This window comes from Bidens hawaiensis, unplaced genomic scaffold (genome assembly GCF_021521415.1).
Source record: "Bidens hawaiensis isolate Kalapana, Puna unplaced genomic scaffold, B.hawaiensis_p1.1 tig00030808_1, whole genome shotgun sequence".
NCBI classification, from domain to species: Eukaryota; Viridiplantae; Streptophyta; class Magnoliopsida; order Asterales; family Asteraceae; genus Bidens; species Bidens hawaiensis.
Genome location: NW_027495155.1, coordinates 239,988 through 259,261, shown reverse-complemented (window position 1 = coordinate 259,261; position 19,274 = coordinate 239,988). Strand labels below are relative to the sequence as shown.

At 38.3% G+C, this 19,274-nt stretch overlaps 2 pseudogenes; both read right to left on the bottom strand.

The window, feature by feature from the left end:
- Nucleotides 1-90: 90 nt before the first annotated feature.
- Nucleotides 91-570, bottom strand: LOC143581110 (adenine phosphoribosyltransferase 1, chloroplastic pseudogene; annotated as a pseudogene).
- A 16,650-nt stretch (nucleotides 571-17,220) lies between these two features.
- Nucleotides 17,221-17,823, bottom strand: LOC143581120 (zinc finger protein ZAT10 pseudogene; annotated as a pseudogene).
- Nucleotides 17,824-19,274: the final 1,451 nt, after the last annotated feature.

Genomic DNA, 19,274 nt, shown 5'->3' with positions numbered 1-19,274 from the left:
GTGTCAAACTTGAAAAAATTATATAAAAAATTCGGTACATATATATGTAAATTTAAAATTTTACATTCCAATTAATCGCTAATTAGCCGTACCCCACTGCCAACTAGCACCTAGCGATCTCTACAACACTGATTATTACATCTCAACTGAATAACATCAGCACAAAACGAGAACTCACCAGCAACAACTGAGATATTTTTCTCTTTGTATCTCTCAACAAACAGATCGATTGTGTGCTTAAACGCAACCGGATCAAGCAACATTGTCGTGATATCATGAAACATGATCCGTACACACACACAAACTTCCACAAATGAGTTATTTCAATATATTCTCATGACATTGATCAACTAAAAGGTTTATTTTAATGTGTGAACCGGGTTTAGGGAAGTCCGGGATAACGCGAATAGACGATGAAATACGAGAAACACGATGGTCATTAACCGCAACATGTACTCGATTAACATCGGAATTAGATGCCGCCGTGCTATACAGGTGTTTCAATATCAAGGGTCTTGTGGAGGGTGAGATCGATGTGGGTTTAAGTCGAGTTAAGCTTCTGTTGATCATGTCAACTGTGTGCATACCTTCAAGTGTAAATAAATTAAATACATCTGTAAATTAAATTAAGTAAAAGCAGAGAGAGAGAGACGTCACTTACAACCTTGTGAAATCAGATCAAACAACCTGAAAATATGTGTTTGTTTACTTGTATAAATGTTTTAGTTGACTCGGAGACTTTGGTACTAAATTCGATGCATATAAATTTTTTTCTTCGATGCCGGTATCAAACCTGTATAATATTTGGGGATTTTTAATATTGGTATCATTCATACCGAACTGGCAAATCACCCTTAAGATGAAGGAAAGTAGTTTCACCAGATATTATAGTGAGGGACTCAAAAAAATTTCATAAGAAGGTCGTCAAAATTTCATGAAGTCGTCTAGATTTTTAACATATATTATGCTGTTAAGAAAATTTCATAGCATACGACCGACCCCTACACCATAAGTATATAATAAAAATATATAAATCAGTAAATATAAAAATTTCCTTAACAAAAATTTAAGAAAAATAAAAAAAATCATAACTCAAAGTATAAATTATAAAATAAAAAGTAAAAGAACTAAACTGCATCACGCGTCTTTCTTGTTAAAAAATAAAACAAAACACAAAGTCGAGGGAAAAAGACACAATAACGAAAAAAACACAATGATAAATAAAAAAAGACACAAAAGATGGCAAAATATAACACAATGTTGAGTAATATAACACAATATCGAGGAAAAAAACACACAATCAATGACGAAAATAAACAAACTCGTCCTTCTCTTTTTTTTTCTCCCTTTGTATTTTAACAATTTAACCTAACCCTTTTTAAAATACAAAACATAAATATTTAGAAATAAAGCAATCAAAAACCACTAATTATAGTGTAATATATATTTTTTCTAAAAAAACCTTTAACTATGATATCAAAAAACTCTTAAACCAAAAGCTAAACTCACGTATTATCTACTCGCTTAATACATTTTACTCAAAACTCCATATTGAACCTAGATTTATCTAGGATCATTCGTTGAACCGAACATTATCGGTTCACTTGTTTAAGTCACCTTCATTTCTTCTTCTACGCGCTACTTCCATGTGAGTATACATACATTTTCCACTTTTACATTTTGGGGGTAGCATGTATTACCTACTATTAAACCCCAAATTTTATCTGAAGTACTGATTTCAAGTTTCATATTACAATTTAATCTCATGTTTATGTGTATATTACATGTTTTATGTTTATGTCACACTTTTTGCTTATTTGTGTTTATTGGCTCATTTTATTTTTGCATTGGCTCAATTATATCTCAAACTCAATTTATATGATCATACCTTATTCATATGCGTTTGGCTATGTGCTAACAATAATGAATACACTTCGATTTTTATTTATCAATTCTCATTAATGAATGCACATCTGTTTGTTTGTTTCATATACTCATATATGTTTGTAATTGCGCTCAACATGTGAATTGTATAATTTTTTTTTCATATTACATAGTATAAAACTTATGTACTCACCAACTACTTGTAGTGACATATATTCTTATGCATGCTAAAGGTACACGTAAATGATTTGATTCAAGCGAAGACCACATGGTTATACTATTAGGTTATTTCAAATAAAAAGACTTAGATGTTGTTTGTTATATATCTCTTTATTTATGACAAACTTAGATGTACTTGTGACATGAAAGGAATAAATATCATCGCTCTTTAATAATGTCATGTGTGATGACAATCGTGATGCGCCTCGATGAATAATCCATCTTAAGCCAGGGAGTTGCATCCTGGATGGGCTATCCATCACAAGCAAAACGGACAATATTGATGGTACTATATGCTAGATATCACACCACCTCATGTAATTCACGAGTTCATGATGTTCCATATGAATTTGAAATTTCATACCTTCCTAAATGGTCGGCAAGCTAAATATAGCATTGTGGGGGTGGGGGTGGGGGTGGGGGGGGGAGGCAAACGGTGGTGATGAATGATGATGGTTGCATCTACAAGAAATGTAAATTAATCTTTATCTCTTGATTTTTGAGAGGACTATGGTTTTTGTCCCTATCCAAAAGTTTAAAATTTATTTTTTTTGTCCATAAAGTTTCCATTCTGTTGCATATTTCACCCGTAGAGTTTCACTTTCGTTGCAATTTTGTACATGTGGTTTGCTAAAATATGCTATTCAGGCTAAAATATATTCACGAGATGGACGAAAATTGTAACGAAAGTGAAACTCTAGGGACAAGTATAGTGTGTTTTAAACTTTTGGACTAAAAATGTAAATTTAAACAAACTACCATAAGGACAAAATCGTCTTTATCTCGGTGCTTTATTTATGGCTTTTACTTCGTTACAATCGAGGCGACTATCATCACTATGTTATAAATTCGGCCATAGTTTCATATTAGTGCATTCAAAGTTAAACAATCCTTTCAACTTATTGTGATTTGTGAAAGTATCGTTTACGTTTTCAAAGCAGAGGGCGTACTCTTGGGCTCGTTCTTGTGATTTAGGTTTTGTTTTCGTTGTTGTTATTGTCGAGCTTTGTACTTTTGTATTAGTAGATTTGTCTTTAAGGTGCATCAAAAGTTTCGTGTTGAATACACAGATCATGATTCTTACATTCAATGAATTATCTCGGGCACAGATCTTTATATCGCTAACCGCAGCGATCCCTTATCTGTAACGTAAGTGCTCTCTCTCTCTCTCTCTCTTAAAATTAAATATGTAAATTAGGAACAGTGTTAAATTTAACGTTAAAACGTATAGTTAAGCATTTATTGATGGCAAAATTGATTTGTTCTCTAAAATTTGGATTTTTAATTGCTAAATATTATCTGATTTTAGAGTAATTTTATAATCAATTAGTGTTCATAAAACCTTATTTATATATTTATTTATCTATTATTATTTATTCCTGGATACACGAGTAGGAGGATTATCTATTATTATTACTATTATTATTGTTTTATGTTTTTGCAATGTTTGTAATATCAAGATCATCAGGATATACTATTCGCAGGGGCGGACCTACCCTTACTGTACAGGTGTCGGTCGTCCCCTGCGAAATAAATTTAACCAGTATTATTACCGTGTTAAAATATCGACCGACCCCTGTGAAATTATAAGAACAAACCCATGAAAGTTTGAGAGTGAGATAGTTTCAGAAAATTGACTAGCTGGTTTTTCTGGTAACTGGTGCAACGGCGTTGCTCAAGTGCGAAGGGGTGACAAAATATAAAATAAACGTTGTTGAAGATGACAGTGATGACCTACTAATCTTATATTGCTGCATTGGGCTTTTAAATGGTTGAACATAGGTGAAGAAACACTAATCGACCCCGGGCAGATTACGGATAACCTGGGGGTTAAATAGATGTTTCCCACGAGGGGTTAGACCCGGCAAAGATGGTTCTTCTAATAACCTGCAAAACAGACACCGTGAGCTCGTCATTGAGAAGGGGGGGTTCCTCCTTGTGACCACCCTCCAGCGTGAGAATCAGACTAGATTGCTCATGAATATAAATGTATATTAAGAGATTGCTAGAGCAGATATCAGGTATAATATGTAATACGAGATAGTATATGATGATAAGAGATGATGATAATGTGTAGATAAGATGATCATACCATTTGGGGTATTTATAGCCGAAGGTAGGTTTCCAAGGAGGTGTGGCCGGCTGAATAGTATTCCTGTTCTACCAACTGTGGCCTACGCACGTGCCCTGCTGGTAGTTGGTGGGTAGGCAGCGGCTGACAGTGACCAGGCCTGCTGTGTACTATTCCTTTTCCACCAACTGCCGGCTATGCACGTGGTATGACAGGAGTTTGTGAGTAGGCAGCGGCTAATAGTGACATACAGTACAAGAGCATGCTGCTCGCCATACTGTTGTCAATAAGCTGTCGTATCTTTAGTCAGATCTTTTGCCCATACCTCGTCAGGTACAGTACAAAAGATCTTCCCGTATCGTACGGACTGGCTTATTTGGGCGGGAGTATTCCCCCTCCCGCCTTTGTGCGGGATAGTTCCCGGCTTTGCTCATCCCCTCAGGTGACTGCTGAGTTATTGAGAGCTAAGTGCCTTGTGCGTGTAGCCTTGCTGCGCGGGTGGCCTTCCCTGATGGCTTGTATCCGCATCTGCGGGAACAGGCAGAGTACTTCACCATTGGGAGGCATTTCCTGCGGGAACAGCTTGCGTACTGCGCGTAAAGACGTCACGTCTCTGAGCATGGTGGGTCCTGCGGATCCAGTTGGTTTCTGCGCAGACGTCTCTCTTCAAGATGAGTCTTGCGGGTCCAACTGGGCTCTGCTGGGACCTACCTCTTCAAGTCCCCCCAGTCCAATGTTCTTCTCATGAATGTTTAATAAAGTGAGGTGAACTTTTGGACTTAAGCAAAGAGTTTTGAAAAGGGTTTAGTTTTAAGGTTTTCCATGGGGATTCTTCCCGCGGAAGTCCTTATGTCACTTGCAGAAATTCCCGACTTTCCTGCTTGATCTTTGTGTATGATGCGGGTAGGTCTGTAACCTCCTCGCAAGTCAGGAGCGTTGAGTCCCACTTGTGTGGATTCTCCATGAGGTTTTGGTGGTTTTGAACATAGTGATCAATTATGTTAAAACCACCAATTCCATCCTGGAGCTTCAAACAATGTAGTTCTCGACGTTCCCGCTATGCGGGGATGTTATTCCCGTTTCCGCAAGCATTGCCCAGAAGATCCTTCTTGGTTTCAATTCCCTAAGGAGCGCTAGGTATGTGAAGGGTTTTGCCTTAACACTGTACCCGCGCTCGTCTTACGGTTACTTTACTTCCAAGGTATTCCTGGCGTCCATTCCCTGCGGGTGCTAGGTATGTGAAGGGTTTTGCCTTAACACTGTACCCGCACCCGTCTTATAGTTACTTGGTTGCCGAGGTATTCTTGGCTTCAATTCCCTGCGGGTGCTAGGTATGTGAAGGGTTTTTCCTTAACACTGTACCCGCATCCGTCTTATGGTTACTTGGTTGCCAATGTATTCTTGGCTTCAATTCCCTGCGGGTGCTAGGTATGTGAAGGGTTTTGCCTTAACACTGTACCCGCATCCGTCTTATGGTTACTTGGTTGCCAAGGTATTCTTGGCTTCAATTCCCTGCGGGTGCTAGGTATGTGAAGGGTTTTGCCTTAACTCTGTACCCGCACCCTTCTTATAGTTACTTGGTTGCCAAGGTAAGGGGTATTTTCCCGCTTACTTTTGAATCTTTTTGAATTTTGAAATTCGAAGAGTTGGTGAAAGGATAAGAACAGTCCAAACCTCTGAAACGTCGTGCGACGGTTTCTTCTGACTGTGTCAGGACGTGCAGGAAGTTATGGTGACGTGACAGTACATGGTCATTCCAGACGCTTTTTCAGGCGCGTGGGCGCGATTTTTCGGGCGTGTGGCCGCGAAATTAATGGTAAGCGTCCTTTCAACAGCTGTTGCCAGCTTGTTTTTTGTCACGTGTCATAGTTTCATTGCACCTTCGATTTCTGTCTCTTCCGCATTAAATTCATCGCATTAATTGCGATTAGTATATAAAGGGGGAGAGGGTTCTTTGTAATCCACACTTTCACTTTTCTCTTCATATTTAAAACGATTTCCGGCGAATACTCACCTTTTCAGTCGAGCATTCTCTTGAAATCGTTTTCTTCTTTCATCTGCAAGATGTCTTCTCACGATCTCGAAGCTACAGCCCAGGAGGCTGGAGTGTTCGCCGATGACAAGAGTACTGCTGGCGAGTGCCAGTGTGCTCTGCCTGTCGATCTGTATCAGTACATCGTCAGGAAGTTCATGCTCGAGTCTCTCGAGCCTGAGTTTCCTGAACCTCATCAGACGGTGTATGACGCCCCCAGAGGCAAGATCGGGGTATATGCTGCATTCTTTGTTTATGGGAATCTTAGGTTCCCGTTGACAAAGTTTGTGTACCGTGTCCTAGAGAGGCACGGTGTACACCTGACCGAGGTGCACCCGATGGCGATTGCGAAGATTCGCCACTTCGAGTGGGTGTGCCGGATTCTGGGCATTGAGCCCTTCGTCGACCGCCTGATAACCTTCTACTCTTGGAGGTGCATCCAGGGGTGGTACACGCTGATAACCCGGATTAAGGGTTTGAAGATTTGCGCAACCGAGCCCAGTCTTCGCTCGTGGAAGCGGGAGTTCTTCTTTATCTCCGCTCGCGCCATCCCCCTTGCCATGAAGTTCAAGAATGGGCAAGCACTCCCCAGCCTTCACGCCTCCAACTACCAGGAGGCGGAATGGTTCTCGAAGATATCCCGAGTCCAATCTCCGGTTTACCGGTTTGCGGAGTCCGGGATGGTGATGCTCGGGATGAGCCGGGTGTGGAAGGATGCGGATGCGCAAAAGATCCCGATCGTCCTCGAATACGGTTTGAACTCTGTTCCTTACGGTATGCTCTGTTTCTTTTTGTTTATTTAGAATCTCTTCTAACTTCTTTCCTGTTTATTTCAGAGGGGAACGACTTGCAGTCGCTCCTGTATCCGCGGAAGGCTGACAGTCTCGCTCGGATGGGTACTCGCGCTCTAGATGAGAACGAGTTGCCCATCCTTGAACAGACGGCGGATCGGTTCGTGGAGGTCTACCCGCTAGGCCACGAGATCCTGAGCGCCAGGCGGCCAGGTAAGGCGTTATTCAACCCTCGACCCCTCAAAGCTGAAACCTCTGCTGGTATTCCTCTAATCTTATGTTCTAATGAGGAATCCGCAGATGGTCCTCCGTTGGTGCGGAAGAAGAAGGCTGCCGGCGGGAAGGGAAAGGAGAAGGTGGCCTCCACTGCCGATCCGGTGCCTCGGTCTGATTCGGAGACCGAGAGCGAAGAGGTGGCGGGGAATCCCGGTGGTGATAAGACCACCGCTCCGGAGGTTGCGACGATTGTCACCTCCGGAGAGCCCAGGATGACAACGGTGACCGGCGTGAAGAGGCCGGCTCCATCGGGTTCATCCCCGCCCGTCCGCACTTTCAGGCTCAAGAAAACCCGTAAGTACAAACTTCCTTTATCTTTAACTTCATAGTTTTCCATCATTAATACTTATCTTCTTTGTGCAGGCGTGGATGTTGACGCATTCCAGGGTGGAGCGCAGAGTACCCCTCCGCCCTTGACGGTAGGCTTGGTCAGCCTACCTGAGGCGACGACCCAGGCGGCTGCGCCTGCGCCTGCTTCCGCTGGTTCAGTTGCTCACTCCGTTGAGCCAGCTGTTCCAGCTGTGATGACATCACCGCCGACCGTCAGTGCCATTTTTACCACATCTTTCACTGAGCCGGCGGTTACTTTTGCTGCGGATTCCGCAGCGGCGACCGCGGCGGCTTTTACCATGCCTCCGTCATCGGCAACGACGGCCGATCCTTCAGGTATGCATGGGGCTTCTCGCCAACCTCTGCCTCCTTCCCATCTATCTGACCTCTTGGACGGATTTCCCTTGGGTTCAGGTGATGGGTTTAGCGGCTATCGGCCTGTTATTGACCCTACAAGTGCGTAGGGTTCTTTTGGCCTCTTTTTTTTTTTATATATATATATCATCTTTTCCTAACTGCTTTTTGTTCTTTGCAGTGTCGGATTCCAATGAAGTGTATGTTCCAAGATGGAACATCCGCCGAGGAACAACCCTTCGCACGCCTGTGGAGTGCGTGGACTGGGCTCGTCACGCAGCTCCCAGTGGTGCGTTGGGGGAAGCCATGGCTAGCTACCAGGAGGGTAGGCTAACCAATGAGCTTCGGGTTCGGGTTCTCCTGGCCCGGATGCAGCCGCGCGTCGAGCTGCTTTGTCGTGAAAACGACAAGTTAAAAGCAGCTCGCATCCAAGAAGTAGCTCAGGCGCGGGCTGTCCGGGAAGAGAACTTAAGGCTTACCGCACTGGCTGCGGAAAAGGAGAAGGCCTTCAAGGCCCTCGAGGTTGAAGTTCAGGCCCGGCTCGAGGCCCATTCCAAGGCTGCCCGAGCTGTTAATGAACAGCTTCGGCTGGCTAAGGAAACTGCACGAAACGCAACCGAGAGGGCCACAAAGGCTGAAGCTGTTGCTGAGCCTCTTCAATAGGGGTGCAAACGAGCCGAGCCCGAGCTCGACCAGGCTCGAGCTCGGCTCATTTAACTTACATACAGTGACGGACCCAAGATTTTTTGTCAATGGGGTCCCAATTTTTTCGGTTTACAAAATTTTTCGGGTCGGCCGTTATTCGGGTCGGGTCGAGGTGAGGAACATAATAAAACACGGAACTATGGTGTCATTGGAAACGAGTAAGTAGAAAGAATCTAAATTACAAACTAGATGAAACATACACTTTTAATTCATACCCGAAAAACATGAACGTAATCTATATATATGGTCTTACATAATTGACCAAAACATGAAAAAATAACTCTAACACAAATAAATGATTAATTATAATATACATACACAAGGTAAATAATAAAAGAATATGCAAAATTCATGTTAACATTATATACGTTGCATGGTGATAATGACTATATGAGAGAAACTAAAAAAAAGCACAAATACCTAACTGAATAACTAAGACTAGGATATTAAAAAAACAACAAAAAAGGAGTATGATGGGGCTTGAACCTACAACCTCTCACAAGTAAAACAAGGGACTTTTCACTGTATCAGTTCATTCTTAATAGTATGGGTTCCAAGTATTAATTTTTATGGGGTCCTTACAAAATTTAATATACCTTCTCTAAGTAATTTTTAAAAAACATCGGTGTCCCGGGACCCCGATTGGACCTATGTGGGTCCGCCCCTGCTTACATAGAGCTCGAGCTCGAGCTCGGCTCGTTTAGCTCGTTTCGAGCTCTATTTCTAAAGCTCGAGCTCGAGCTCGTGAGTAGATTTTTCAAACTCGACTTCGGCTCGGGCTCGTTTACCTTTTATAAGTTATTTATTAAATAATATAATTATTTTGATATATTTTTTCTATTATAATATTTTGTATAAAATACTATATAGTATTTACTTATTTTTATTTATTTTTATAACATGATATATATATATTAATAATTATTAATTATATATATTTTAAAAAATTATATAAATGGCAGACTCGTTTAGGCTCGCAAGCCGGCTCGAGCTCGGTAAGTGAAGCTCGGGCTCGTTTATTAAACGAGCTTACTTTTAGGCTTGAGCTCGGGCTCAAGCTCGATTAAGCTCGGCTCGTTCGAGCTTTTTAACGAGTCGATCTCGAGTAGCTCGCGAGCAACTCGACTCGTTTGCACCCCTAGTTGAACACTGGCCCAATATCATGTAAAAAAGAATGGGTACTGACCGTAACGTCAAACTTAATAAATTTTATAGAAAATAATTTAGAGTTCAATGTTGAAAATCATGAATTGATATTTAACAATAAAAATCTTAAGAGTAATTTAACCATATATTTGTTTATTAATTTTATCACATCATATCACTCGTAACAACCGCAACCATTGAATGCTGTTTTTTGACGATAAACTATGTGAAATCTTATTTGCTTAATTTGATAGATGATGAAATTTAAACGATAACTGCATTTAAATGATGTATTTTAGTTATGCAATCATATTGGCGTTTTACTTTTTTCTATATGATATTTTGTTTGATTAACTTTTTTTATATGATCTCACCTGATTTGACCTGACTGGAACGGTCGAACCAGACCAAAAAAAGTTATATAGCGATTTGAACCGACCTGACCCAAATGGCCGAACCGAAACAACTTTCTTTTTATATATAACTGAGTTTTGACCAAAAAATTTCCGATCTGTAAGAATATTTTCTGGATCCGCCACTGGTTGTGATTTTATGATTGGATTACGGAAGTAAATCAAAATTGGTTGTGATTTTATGAAATTAGGGGAAAAGAGTATTCAAACACATAATGAAATTGTTTGGATTACATAATGAAATTGTTTGGATTTATAGAGGTCATAAGTAAATATGGATCTAAATCATTAAAAGATTATGTGTACAAATGTACACACCCTAACACTCCGGTTTAGATGCTTATTATGGTGGTGGGGCAGTGAAAGTGACCGGAAAAAAAAACCTTGGGGTGGTAGTGGTGGTGGTTGCAACGGGAAGATGGTGTGGGCGGTTGCATATGCTGGTGGTGATGGATGTGGGTGGTTAGGTGGCGATGTTGATGGAGGTTAAGGTTTTATTAGTAAAGAAGATGAAGATGATGTTGATAGTGGACCTATTGAATTCATTTAGTTCTTTAATTATTTTTTAAAATGTCATATCATTAAAAACGTCATATTTGCAATACAACAAACAAAGTTAGAGTCTAGTTCACTTGTGTTTATATTTCTAATATACTTTTTTGGTTTCCAGTTTTCTGATCTCGCTCTTGATATACGATCTCCAGGAGTCATCAAGTTCACGAAGTGTTGCTTTGTGAGGAGGATTTTTGTTCAACAAGATTTGAACTCTCTAATAACGAGTGTTTTTTGGGACATAATGCCCGTACATTGTTAAATATAATGACGGGAATTCAATAACTGGTTATTTAGTAAGTGATATTATGCAACTTAATAAAATATCATGAGATCTTTATACGACGAATATGTAAGGGGGGCACTCTCTTCAGGTAAGATAATTTTTACACTAATTATGTAATGACTGAGTACATAATCTAGAGATAAATGTATAAAATAAGAACCTAAGTTTATTTATATTTTTATTTTATTATGGCTAACCATATTATTTTTTTCAAGGAATAAACAATATTTAAACTACCAATTCTTTTTTATTACAACGTCCTTTTAACTTTGAAAAATTAAATTAATTCTAGTTAATCCATACAACTTCACAAGTCATCAAGTCAAAATTTACGAGTGACCATCGTTGACTATAATTTTGACCATGTTGACATTTCTTATAAAGTGACCTTATAATGATATAATCTTTAATAATGTGTAAGTTTTGATCTTTATTTATATAAATTGTTATTCTATGAATCTATGTCTGAAATCACAATTTGTGATTCAAAATTTAAATAGGTGTGGATTGAGACAATTAGGGACTTTAGGTGAAATTAAACAAGCCTTTGTTGTAATGTTAGGTTTTGGACAATTTAATTCATTCATGGTTGCCCAACCCACTTCATCTAAAAACGTTAAAAAGATAGTTTGTCGTTACTTTTTAGGTTTTAAAGGCGAGATCTTTGTTATCGGAGAAGTTGTGCATTCGAAAGTAAATTCTACACCAATGTTGCCCAATATATACATGTTTTTAATCTATTTTTTATCATCTTTATTTTGCTATAAAAAAGCTTAATTACATTTTAATCTATATTTTAAGCTACTTTTTATTATCTTTATTTTGGTTAGAAATCTCGATTAAGTATAAATCTTATATTACAGGGCATATTTCAATATTGAGCTAAAAGCAATTCAAGTAGGTTTTGAGTTTGTAAGGACTTCAATATATATGTTTAACACCCAAGCAAAGTGAAGAGCCATAATTGATAGCGATACAAGTTTGGCTTATTTTTCAAATTGTTTTATCCGAATATTATTTTTAGCAAGTTATGTTTGTTTATTAATTAAGTTTCTCTTTGTTGACTATTTGAACTAAGTTAGGGTTACGCAACTAAATGTAGAGGTTCACATAGTTGATCACAATTTATGTCTACACGGGCTATGGGAATTCAGGCTTCTTTACCCCTGATTATTTAAGTTTAGATTGTTAACTATAAAGTTATTATTTTATAGCTTTCTTGATATTAAATATTTTAAATATTAGAATTTATATTTGATACTACGGTGTGGATAATGGTTTTCGAATTGTGATGTTTCACTTTGCGACTGCTTTAAAGTTGAGAGGTTATTAGTATACTTTTAGAACTCGAGTATATGTTCTAGTATCTTTAATAAACTTCTTTTTTAATTCTTTTGTAATTAACATTTGCATTACACTAGTTTAAGCATAATTATACGTGCATTGGTTTTATGAGCAATGCCCCGCAACCGAGGGGGGCATGTGCGATCTTGTTGGGAGATTAGACAGCAAAATCCATGAATTTATTATAGCTCTTTCAAATGCTCAACTAATGATTTTTATAATATTTTTCTTGATTTTATATGCTATAGTTTGTATGTATGTATAGTAATGACTGATAGGGTGGTCACGTATAAGATGGAAGATCAAAGCATTAGATGGGCAAACCATGATTTTAAGTGTACACATTTATCATGGTCAAAATCGTTCTAGGTTGAATGGTCACTTTTAGTGCATGTCAACAAGTCAAACCAGACTAGAACGGGTTGTGTTGCGTTGATATTCAAAAATATTATTTTATTTAAAATGTGAATCAGAGTTTTTCTGTTTCGAACGCATCGAGCATTAAAGTGAACGATGAAGAGAGTGATAAGGTTTATGAGGTCAAAGTTCATAATATAACACGGGCGAGTCCAGGAGGGGGTTCAAATTGTGATTATGTGTCAGTTTTTTGTTAATGGTGTTTATTATAGCTACTATAATAAGGTATTTTTACGGTATTTAGTAGCTATAATAAACTCATGCAACACAAAAACGGACACATTATCACAACTTGAACCCCTCTTGAAACCACCCATGTAATATCATGACCTCCAACACCTCATAAACTTTACCACTCTCTTCATCTTACACTTTAATGCTCCACGAGCCTGAAACAAAAAACACAATGATTCAAATTACGAATGCAATAATATTTTTGCACGTTAACCCAAACAACATGTTCTAGTCTGGTTTGACCTGTTGATATGTACTAAAATGACCCGTTTCAACCTAGAAAATTTTTGACCCTAATAAGGGAATACACTTACCGTCATGGTTTGTCCATCCAATGCTTTGATCTTTCATGTTATAAGTAATCAGACTATTAGTCATTACTTTATGTGCATACAAATATAACATCAAAAAGATAAAAAAAAAAATACTATAAAACTAATGGGTTGAGCATTGAAAAGAGTTGTAATAATTTCATGGATTTTTCTGTCTGATCCCCTAAAAGATCGCATTTGCTCACCTTCGTTGCGGGCCAGTGCTCAAAATACCAATCCACAAATAATTATGATGAAAATAGTATGATGCAATTGTTAATTACCAAATAATAAAAAATAAATTTTATAAAAATACTGGATCATATGCCCGGGTTCTCAGAATATACCGATGAGAATAAATTCTCAACTTTAGAGCATTAGCAAAGTGACATGTGACAACCAGAAAATCATCATCCACATGACAATATCAAATATAAATGTTATTTCTTTAAAATGTTTAATATTAGGAAAGTTATAATATATTTGACTTTATAGTTAAAAATTTAAACTTAAATAACCGGGGTAAAAGAACCCTTACTTCCCATGGCCCACGTAACACATGAATTTGTGATCAACTATGTGAACCTCTACATTCGGTCGTGTAGCCATAACCAAGGTCAAATAGTCAACAGAGAGAAAAATAATAAAGAAACATGACACGCTAAAAAATATTTCAATTACCTTTTCTATCAACTGGCAATAAACCGATTTAAAAAAATAAGCCAAAGTTGTACCGCTATCAATTATGACTTTTCTCTTTGTTGGGGTGTTAAACATATACGTTGAAAGCCTTACAAACTCATAATCCATATAGAATTGCTTTCTACTCTACATTAAAATGTGTCATGTAATGTAAGATTAATACGTAATTGAGATTTTTTACAACAAAATAAATATAATAAAATGTAGATTTATAAATAGATTAAAATGTAATCAAGCTTATTTATAACAAAATAAATATTATAAAAAATAGATTAAAAACATTTATATACTTGGCAACATTGGTGTTAACTTTACTTTTGGGTGCACGACTTCTTCAATAGCAAATATCCTGCCTTTAAAATCCAACAAGCAATGACAAAACATCTTTTTAACTTTTTTAGATTAAGTGAGCTGGGCAATCATGGACGAATTAGATTGCTCAAAACCTTATATTACAGGGCTTGTTTTGTTTCACCTAAAGTCCCTAATTGTGTTGCTGCACACGTATTTTGATTCACAAATTGTGATTTCAAACATGGAATCACTTGATAACAATTTTTATTAATAAAGACTAAAACCTACACATTTGTCGAGATTATATTATTATAAGTTTATTTTAAAAGAAAGGTCAATATGTCAAAGTAATCTTCAACGATGGTCGCTCGTCATTCTTGTCTTAGTGACTTGTAAAACTGTATTAATTAACTTGAATTAATTTGTTTTTTCAAAGTTATGAGGATATTGTACAAGAAAATTTTTTTGATAATTTAAATATTTTGTATACCTTGAAAAGGAAAAATATATATATATGGTTACTCATATAAAAATAAAAATATAAATAAAGATGGTTTTTTTTTTATATATATATCCCTATATTCGAGGACTCAATCTATACCTAATAAGTGCAAAAATTATCTCACCCGAACAAAGTGTTCCCTTTCATATTCATGGTCTGAAGATCCCATGATATTATATTACGTTGCACAATATCACTAACAAAATAACCGGTTGTTGAACTTCTGCCACTATATTTAGCAATATATAGGCATCTTTCCTGGAAAAACATTGGTTATTGGAGGGATCAAGTGTTGTTGTGCGAAAATTCTCCTCACAAGCAACACTTCATGAATTTGACGACCTATTTTCAACTAGAAACTAGTGATGCACCTGAAAGACAATATTTGCTTATTCAAAAGTACCAAGTTCAACAGAAGCAACGAAAAAAAAATCCAAATAGCAAGAATAAGCCCAAAATTACACCCCTCCGGTTTGAAAACTGATACTTTCAAAAATCACAATAATTTTTGTATGGATTTATTTAGCATTGTATTATATGTTATTTGTTAAACTTACAATCTGGATAATGTTGGATTTGCTTTAATATGTTAAGACTGGGCACGTTTTATTGGCATTCAATCGTTTCAAGGATGCAAATATTAGTGGATGATATATATATTTTTTTTGAACAATGAATTTTCTTATAATCTTTGTTTGATTTGGTATATGCCTCACGTGATCGGAACTCGGAAAAGATGTGAGCCAAAGAGAACATGCTACTGTAAAACCTGTACTTGTGGAGGTATGCTCTTAATATCTAATAAAATTAACAATTATACTTGTATCATAAGTTTACTTAACTTTAATTCATTTACTTATTATGAAGATGGTTGGCACGGTAATTAGAAATACAAGAGCTGGCATGTAAAAACAGGTTTATTACTAATTTATATAATTTAGGGCCTTTTGTTTTTTATGTCCAAGCCTAGTGTGTTTTTTTTCTTGGTAACGGCCCTAGTGTTGACCAGCTGGATTCTCCAAGTGTTGTTGAAGCTGGTCTATTCCAGATGATGTCATTAGTTTCACATTCTGAAGTTAATAATATTATTTTGGATGTAATTTTATATACCCTTGTGACTTAAAATTTTTAGTATAAATCTACTATCTCTATATTCAATTATAAATTATGCTTTATTTTTACTTGTAGGGCGTCACCCGGAGGTAAAACGACTTACATGGCAGTTTTTATGAAATACACCGGTAGGTTCTCTCTATACAACTTCATCAAATTTAAATCTTATGAAAATCTATTCGTGCTAGTTTGTTTGTTCATTCAATGTTAAATGAACAAACATGAAAATACCTCGCTCGCATACTTTGGTTCATTTAAAGTGGTTTTGGGTAATCTTTTATTTGTCCAGTCTTAAAAAAAAGGTGGTTTTGGGTCAATAAATGAAGTTAAACAAACCGTTCTTTATTTCAGATTTATGTAAATTGTGAATATTGGTGAGTTCATTGGTCTTTCTTGCAAATTATGCGTCAATTTGAGTCAAATGGGTTAGAAATGATGTTATGTGCATATATCCAAAGACAAAAAACTAACAGATTGCTTTATTTAAATAGTAAGTTACTTTTTAATATTAAAACATTTTATACGGTGGCAAACATGAATTGCTTTGCTTTGGTTATTGTTTTAAAACAAACCATAACTAAACATGCTTGTTATTGAAAAACCAAAGCTAATCGGTTTGGGTTATTTTGATTATTGTTCATTTTTAACTAATATAACGTGCACAATTTGTGAGTCAGGATCAAGCATACCTTTGGTGGCAAAGGATCTACACGGGCAAGATGGGAATTCAAACATGCTTATAGTGGCATGTTACTATTATTAAGAGACCATGTTCTTTAAATGGGTTAGGGTAGTCAACTAAACACCTTTTCAAACAAAACAAAAAGTTAGGGCAAATCGCAACGCCATATATGTTGTTTTTACTTAAACATAATATATCAAAAGTTTATATAAGAAAATTAAAATGTATATAAACTAATGTCTTGTTATTGCAAAAACTTTGGTGAAAATAGATTAAGCCTTTTTAGCATAAACATGACGCAATCTAAATTTGTGAGACTCGAATTGGTATCACTTTGATAGAGATAAACACCTAATATGACTAAACAATTCAATTAGTATATTAGTAGAGGGTAGAGTTTAGCAACAACACTTTTATTAAGGATAAAATTTGTAAGACTTGCTCTGTTTACTTTTCATAGTCACCATCCACCATCTGAATTATACCAAAGAATCAATCTAATTGAGTTTACAAAATGCAACAATTAATTACATACAAAAAATAATTTCTTATAATTGTTAGATTAATGATTTGCAGTGATCTCAATCTTCACCGCCGGAGAAAGTCTAGATTTTTTAACCGAGTGTGGGCTTTCAACCTCTTGGTCAGCAAATCAGGTAAGAAACTCCGGCAAGGCAGCTGGAATATTCAAGTCAAACGCGCGTTGACTTTTTCCTTCCGATGACGTCATCCCGCGGCCGATAACACCTTCGTAGTGACGCCTCTTGTGACCACCCAACGCCTGTCCGCTGGGAAAACACCGGTGGCAGATAGAACACTCATGGCTCCTCCCACCGTGGGTCCCACTAGTGGTGGTTGCGGTGGGCTGTTCGACTTCTGCTCCGGCGGCGTCGGGGTTGTTTTTCCGGTGGCTAGCTGTATGCCCACCGAGAGCTTGGTGGGACCCAAAAGCTTTGTCACAAAAGTTACACTTGTAAACCAACGTTTGCGGATGTTGTTGTGGTGGTGGTGATGAGTTGGCATGGTGGCCTTGGGAGAGTAGGACAAGACAGAAAGCGAGACACTCATCATCATCGGAGAGTGGTAATTGGTCGACACGTGGACGTTTGGATCTTTTGCCTTTGGTCCATGAGTGGTCTAGATACTTGGCCGTTGGTTGCCGGAGTTGGAGAATTCAAAGCTTCAACTGCCATTAGTGTTTTAGAGAGAGAAAAAGAAAGAGGTGTGGATATATGAGTGACAGAGTGGGGGTGACTGAAGTATATATATATAAGTATATAATGGATGTTTGAAGAGGTAGGTCCCAGCAGAGCCCAGTTGGACCCGCAAGACTCACCTTAAACAGGGACGTCTGCGCAGAAACCAACTGGATCCGCAGGACCAACCATGCTCAGAGACGTGACGTCCTTACGCGCAGTACGCAAGCTGGTCCCGCAGGAAATGCCTCCCAATGGTGAAGGACTCCGCCTGTCCCCGCAGCCTTGGATACAAGCCATTAGGGAAGGCCACCCGCGCAGCAAGGCTACACGCACAAGGCACTTAGCTCTCAATCGTTCAGTGTCACCTGAAGGAATGAGCGAAGCCGGGAACAATCCCGCACAAGGGCGGGAGGGGGAATACTCCCGCCCAAATAAGCCAGTCCGTACGATACAGGAAGATCTTCTGTACTGTACCTGACGAGGTATGGGAAAAAGATCTGACTAAAGATACGACAGCTTATAGACAACAGTATGGCAAGCAGCATGCTCCTACACTGTATGTCACTATTAGCCGCTGCCTACTCACCAACTCTTGTCATACCACGTGCGTAGCTGACAATTGGTGGAAAAGGAATAGTATACAGCAGGCCTGGTCGCTGTCAGCCGCTACCTACCCACCAACTACCAGCAGGGCAAGTGGGTAGGCTACTGTTGGTGGAACAGGAACACTGTTGCAGCCGGCCATACCTCCTTGGAAACCTACCTTCGGCTATAAATACCACAAATGGTATGACCATCTCATCTTATCATATCTTATCACATTATCATCATATTATACCTGATATCTGCTCTAGCAATCTCTTAATATACTTTTATATTTAAAGAGCAATCTAGTCTGATTCTCACGCCGGAGGGTGGTCACAAGGAGGAACCCCCCCCCCCCTTCTCAGTGACGAGCTCACGGTGTCTGTTTTGCAGGTTATCAGAAGAACCATCTTCTCAGGGTCTAACCCCTCGTGGGAAACATCTATCTAACCCCCAGGTTACCAGTAATCTGTCCGGGGTCCGGTTAGTGTTTCTTCATTGGCGCCATCCGTGCATAAAGCTAGAACTACATTTTTCTCCAGTTTTTTCAAACTTCTACAAAGATGGTTAGAGAAATTCCGGTAACCACGACCCCAGCTACTGGGGGGGATACCGGTAACACAGTTTTTACAAACACTACCCCGGTTACCCAAGCCGGGGCAAGTGAAGTAAATTTTACGAACACTACCCCAGTTACTCATGCTGGGGCAAGTGCAGTAAATGATCGCCTACTGGGGTCCACGGATACCCAGGTTGAGAAACGAAGACTCCCCCGCCAAACTCTCGATGAAGTCAAGGCATGGGCGGAGGCACGACAAAAGGAATTCCAGGC